This window comes from Spermophilus citellus, assembly GCF_964194105.1.
Source record: "Spermophilus citellus genome assembly, chromosome: 5".
Lineage (NCBI taxonomy): Eukaryota > Metazoa > Chordata > Mammalia > Rodentia > Sciuridae > Spermophilus > Spermophilus citellus.
This window is the reverse complement of record NC_138186.1, coordinates 146,915,963-146,922,994: the sequence shown is the minus strand read 5'-3', so window position 1 is coordinate 146,922,994 and position 7,032 is coordinate 146,915,963.

Here is a 7,032-nt window from a genome sequence, read left to right as displayed (position 1 = left end):
CAGAAAAGAAAAAAAATAATAATCTCATACTTTTAACTTATAAATAAATAGAGTCAGTAATAATCTTTTAGAACCTATCCTTGTCATAAGCCCACTCACAGAATAATCCCAAAGAAATAGTTCAGCTCTCTATAGGAGGTGAACATTGTACCCCTTCTAATTTTGTAAAAAAAGAATATTGCAGTCTGGTAAGCTTAACAAGAACTTTTGTCCTTATTCTAGGGCAGTGATTTTCAAAATATAGGTCACAGCTCATCAGTGGGTCATTATCAATTAGCCATCATGACTAACATCTTTCCTATTTAGAGAAATAAAGTAGAATAGAGATACCAGATTGTGTCAGAGCAAGTCTTATGCAACTTTTGCTTCAGTGATGTGTGGGTTAAGTATGTGTGGGATGTGTGTGTGCCGGGACATGATGTCGTTTCTTTCTTCCTGTGGTTGTCAACATAAAAGGTGAAAAATGATTCCAGTTGGGACATTAGCTGAGACTTTCAGAAATTTAAGGGCAGACTTTGTGTTATGAGTTGAGTTATGCACCCCCAAATGTATTTTGAAGTCCTAACCCCTGTGCCTGGGAATGGGACCTTATTGGGAAATAGAATCTTTTACACAAAACTTGAATTTGCTTCTGTGCAATTTATTCTGGAAGAAACACTCAATGAATACATAAAACTCTACCCAGAAGAACCAAAACATATAGGACATGTTTTAGTCAGCTTTTTCTCTGCTGTAACCAAAAGAAAGAACAATTGACATGAACAAGAACCAACAAAAACAATTTAGAGAAAGAAAAGTTTATTTGGGGCTCATGGTTTCAGAGATCTCAGTCCAAGTTCGGCCAACTCCATTGTTCTGGGCCTAAGGTGAAGCAGACCATCATGGCAGAAGGGTGTGGAGGAGGTAAGCACTTCAGGACATGGCAATCAGGAAGCAGAGAGCTCTGTTCACCAGGGACAAAATATAACACCACCCCGAGGCACACTCCCAATGACCCACCTCCTCCAGTTATACCGTGCTTGCCTACGGTTATCCCCAGCTGATCCATATCAGTGGATTAATGCACTGATTAGGTCAAGCTCTTATAATCCAATCATTTCACCTCTAAACTTTCTTGCATCTGCTTTTGATGGATACTTCATATCTAAACTCTAACAGGACGAATCAAAATACTCAAAGGGGCTCACCTCAAACATCTTCCAGCTGCCTCAGCTCATCTTGTACTATAAGCCACGCCTACACAGATGAACTCCCCTGTTGGTTTCAAAAAATCTTCCTTCCACTGCTTCACATTCACAAGCTGTAAGCTTTCCACAAACTTTGTCAAGGAAAATTTCAATACTTACTGTAACATCTCTGCATTTCTTAACCATTTAATATGTGTGGAACCACTTTTTAAAAATTGGATTCTCATCTCTATTTTTTTTTTACTGTGTCATTGACATTTTTTAGTGTTATGCTGCAACATTCACTTGTGTTTTTGTTTTAGAGTCAGGGTATCTCCATATTGCTCAGGCTGGCCTCTAACCCCTGGGCTCAAAATATCCTCCTGCCTCAGCCCCTGAATAACTGAGACTGCAGATGCACACCACTACACCCAGCTAGCCAGTCACATTTTTTTTCCTATAAGTTCTGCAGTTGTTATTGCACAATGTGGTTGTTATTGCACAATGTGGTTGTTATTGCACAGTGTGGTTGTTATTGTGTATATTTTGCATGACACGGCAATTTTTAGGAATATCAGGTCATATGATTACAGAATGAACTGTATGCTACTTAAGACCATGGCACTAGATAAGATCATTCAATGGTGAATTTAGACATAGAAGAAACCAAGTGTTTGTCCAAGGACACTCCAACCTGATCAGGCTAAGGACAGGAGGAAACAGCCAAGGGACTCTCTAGTAAGGCAGCAGAGAACCCAAAAAACTATGGAGTTCTAGAAGCCAAGTGAAGAAGGGGTTTCAGAGAAAACCCAACCAACTACACCCAGTGGTGCATGGTGATAAAGTAGAGAACTCACTGAGAAGCGCTTACCGAATTTAGTAACGTGGAGGTCTTGAGTGATTTTGATTAACACAGCTTTGGTCAAGTAGCAGGGATGAGCCTTATTGAAGACAGTTTAAAAGAAAAAAAAGAGAAAGAGCACATTTTAAAAACAATCATAGAACCGATGTGATTCTGCAATTTGTATTTGGGGTAAAAATGGGAGTTCATAACCCAATTGAGTCAAATGTATGAAAGATGATATATCATGAGCTCTGTAATGTTTTGAACAACCAATAAAAAATAAATAAAAACAATCATAGAATAAATTTGATTTTACCAGAAGTCTGTTCAAGTATACTTCTTTGTGTTTTACATGGTATTTTATAGGTTAGGGTCTGCTTATAATTTTTTAAAGGTGCTATGAGTTCTTACCTGTCTATTGTACTGCTTGAAAGAGCAGGTGCTAGAACTGAGACAGACTTCACTGTGAGTTCTGGTTCCACTACTTACCTAGTTTTCTGAAGGAAGCCTCACTCTTTGGTTTTCTAAAACGAGGCTCATATCCTGACTCAATAGGTCACGGTCAGGGTGAGGTAAGAGAAGCCCTGGTGTGGGACACACAGGATAGGCTCACAAATGTTATTCTTAATATTTTCACAGTGATGTACTGTGAAGTTTAGCCTTGAATTTACATGAATTTGGGCAGAGAAGACAGGAAAAAAATTAAATAAGTATATAAAAGTACAACTAGTACCAAAGGGAAGCTGAGACACCCCGGATCCCAGTAGCCAGGCAAAGTGAATATTAAAATGGAGGGATGTGTGCACTCTTCCTACACACCTGCCACTCTGCATAGGTCACACGTACTGCCACTTATTTGACCCTCACAACCTCTAGGAGGAGGCGTCTTCTCTCCAGTTCATAGAAGAGAAGACTGAGGCTCCCAGGGGCTCATTATCTAGTTCCAGGTCACCAGTGAGTGGGATGGCTGGAGTCAGTCTGTGTGTGTTGTCTCCAAAGTCTATTCTTGGTGACAGAAAGCACAGCTGCAGGGAGGTGTGTGCAGTCCTACTCCCTTCCTCTGCTACCTGAAAGTGATAATAAGAAACAGTCGACCAATCAAGAACTCCACCTCATTGGAGCCTGGCATTACATCATCTAATGAACCACATTGAAGCCACAAACCCAAAGGGAAGCAAGTCGCACATTCTTCTTCTTGACCTTTTAGTAAGCATTAGCTATGTGCGGAAAGGGGTCCCAGGGAAGGCAAGGGAGGGCCAAGCTGGGAACTGTCAGCAGGTGCATATCAAGAAGTGATTTTGCTAACAGGAACCGCTGCAGAGTGGGTGTGCATTTGGGTTTCTGAACAGGCTGAGACTGTCATTAAGGATCGAGTTGGAGGGACAGCTGCAGTCCTGCAAGCACTCTCAAGCACTCTCCACTCACAGCTCATCTGGAAGAGATATATTCTGTTGCCTGGCATCACTTGGCTGATGAAAGCATAAGCAAAGAACTCAGTCCATGTACCTTCTCTCAGCTTGTAAAGGCTGTGACGAGGAAGAATAAACCCAGAATGGATTTTTTTTTAATTATTTTATTTGGGGTTACCAGGGATTGAATTCAGGGGCACTCAACCACTGAGCCTCATTCCCAACCCTATTTTGTATTTTATTTAGAGACAGGGTCTCACTGAGTTGCTTAGCACCTCACTTTTGCTGAGGCTGGCTTTGAACTCTCGATCCTTCTGCTTCAGCTTCCAGAGCTGCTGGGATTACAGGCGTGCACCACTGTGTCCAGCCAGATAAGTTTGAATGGGCTGAGAGAAAAAGGAAACATGGGTCTTTGGAGGGCATGTGTGGGTCTTTGTAGGAGGGCCTTGATGAGGGGGTATTCACTGCCCAGGGCTGTCATAACAAATCACCATCAACAACAGGGTGACTCAACACTACACAAATTTAGTCTCTCACAATTTTGGAGGCCAGAAGTCTGAGCTCAAGTGGCAGGGCTCGTTCATTCTGGATTTTGTGAGAGAGAATCTGCTCCATGCCTCTCCCCTAGCTTCAGGTGGTTGTCAGCAATCTGTTTTTCCTAGACTTGTTGACCCATCACTCCAGTCTCTGTCACTGCCTTTAGGGGCTATTTTTCTTCTGTCTCTGTGTCTCTTCTCCTCTTCTTATAAGCACACCTACTGTATCCCATTAAAAGCTTACTCTCATGATTTTATTCTCTTTTATTGCTGAGTAATATTCCATTGTGTATATATGCACATTTTAAAAAATCTATTCATCTATTGAAGGGCATCTAGGTTGGCTCCACAATTTAGCTATTGTGAATTGTGCTGCTATAAACATTGATGTGGCTGTGTCCCTGTAGTATGCTGTTTTTAAGGAGCATGGGAGAAATAGACGAACTCTAGATAGGGCAGAAGGGCGGAAGGGGAAGGGAGGGGGCAGGTGGTTAGCAAGGATGGTGGAATGTGATGGACATCATTATCCAAAGTACATGTATGAAGACATGAATTTGTGTGAACATACTTTATATACAAACAGAGATATGAAAAATTGTGCTGTATATGTGTAATAAGAATTGTAATGCATTCCGTTGTCATATATTTAGAAAATAAAATCAATTATAAAAAAAACAACAACTTTCTCTCCACCAGTATGACCTCATCTTAACTAACTGCATCTGTAATAAGCCTATTTCCAAATAAGGTCACATGGTAAAGTTCTAGGAAGGATGTGAATTTGGGGGAAGATATTAATCAACTTAGTAAAAGAGGGAAGCATCAAACCTTTAAGTGCTATTGTTAGGGAGTGGAGAATAGTGAGGAAAATCAAAGAAGAGTCTTAAAGGCATGGCTGAAGAGTAAAACAGGCAGAAGTGTAACAGGTAACAGAGGTCCCATCAAATGCAGAGACTGAGAGCTTAAAGAGGACACACCTAGTAAGTGTCCAGGTTAAGTAAAAACCAATAGTCAAGCAAACAAATGGGGTGGAGATGCACCCAGAGCAAAGATAGCAGGATTTCCTTCTCACACATCTTCTCTCCCTTCCCCTTCCCAGAGATGCTCTTCCTTGCCTTTTCCAGTGGTCTGCTCCCTGATGCATCTCAGGACCCAGCCTGGTCTACTGTGATGCTGTGACCTGGGCCACCTCTGGAACTCTGCTAGCACTTGAGTGTGCCTGATCTGGATGTGTGGGGGAGTGAGTAGGGGCAGACTGCCCTCCCAGGATGAGGGATGGAAGCCAGTGGGTGCATGCTTCCCCCATTTCTTCCCCACAGACTGTTCTGAGTTGTATTTCGTAAGATTCTGAGGAATTAACAGTGGCCAACTCAATAACTCACCTTTTTTTTTTTTTTTTTTTTTTTTTGCTTTTAACCTTCTTATTCATTCTCTGGCTCCTTATTCCTGTTCTCAGGGATAAGTTCCCAAGTAAAACTGTGCCTACAAGGAGTTTGAGGAGTTACTGGGAGGGAAGAGGCTGAGGGAGAGAGCAAGAAGCGTGTTGGGGAATAAAACAAATGGAAGGCTTCTTAGGGGCGCAGACACTCAGCCCTCCGGCCAGCAGACCATAGGCTAGGGAGACACATTGCCCAGATGAACTCTCCTCCCTCTGGCTGCCTCCTGCTGCAGCTTTCTGTGGATGCACTGAATCCCAGAGTGTGAGGAAGGGTTGATGTTGATGCAGTTCACGGAGGTCCAACTCCTGGGCCCCAGAGCAGGTGGAAAGAATGGAGTATAGAACTGGAAGCAAACTGAGAAAATTTCCAACACAAAGAGGTTTGTTCACACTCGGGTTTTCTCTTCCACTGACCCTGGGTCTTACATAATTGGTACAGTGTGGACATTATTAAAAAGTGCTTCTAAGATGAACTGACTTTCCCACTACATCAGAATATCTAGCCAGCTATATACATTCCTATTTACCAGGAATGAGTGTAATGATCATAATAATCTTGTTCATCGTTGGGATTAGACAACCTAGAATATTAGGAAGAACATGGACTTGAATTTAGAACATCCTTAGGTCAAATTCCAGCTCTACTACTAACAAGTGATGTGCCCTTGAGCCAGTTTCCTAGCCCCTCTGACCGTTTCTCATCTGTAAAATGGAACTGAACTCTCAACCCTAGATCACAATGTTTTATTGAGGATTCAGTGAATAAGATATTGCATATGGCAGCTATTTTAATTACTGCTTATTTGAGTAAGTGCCTTTGTTTTCTATGTATATCTATATATGGTAAAAAAAACGTTGTTAGTAAATTGTACAGAATTGGATGTAATAGTTTCAGAAATCTAAACAACCCTCTAAACACGAGAGGATTTTTTTTTTTTTACAGTTGGTTCATTGCAATCTTTGTCACCCCTCCTGTCTTTTTGTTATATTTGTATAAAATGCTCTGGAGTGAATAGTAAGGACGGAATGAGCTAGGTGTCCCCCAGTTGTAGTCACACTCCAAATGGTCTTTCAGTCAGCACCAACAGGGGTGAAGTAACTTTTGCTCAGACTTTATGCAACCCTTTGTCTGATTGCTGTCGGGGATGAATCATAGATGGAAAGGCCCACATTTCTGTGTTGTTGGAGGCTTTTCCTGAACTCTTCAGTCTGCTGGGCTATGTACAAGTTCACTGGCAAAACGACTTCTGTTTTGTGATCTGGCACAAAGGTGCTTCTCACAGGATTTGTCCTCAGGTTAAAATGTGAGACACTCTGACTCGCTGTGCCTTAATGGGGGAATGTGCTCTGTCTCGGGTGCAATCCATCTTCTTGCACCCAGGAATTTGTAACTTTGTAAAATAGAACTTATTGATTTCTTTTCTTAGCCTTTGAGAAAAATATCCACAATGCTTGTTGAGTAATGGTACCATGTGAAAAAAATACCTCTCCTGCCTTAAAACATTTCCCCTCTTATTTTATACCTCTTTCTCAAATAATATATTTTAATGTGAGTAAAAATAACAAGAAAAAAGAGAATTTAATGAAAAAGAAAACATGGATACATGTTTCTAATACTACTCATCTTAGTTTTTCAAAA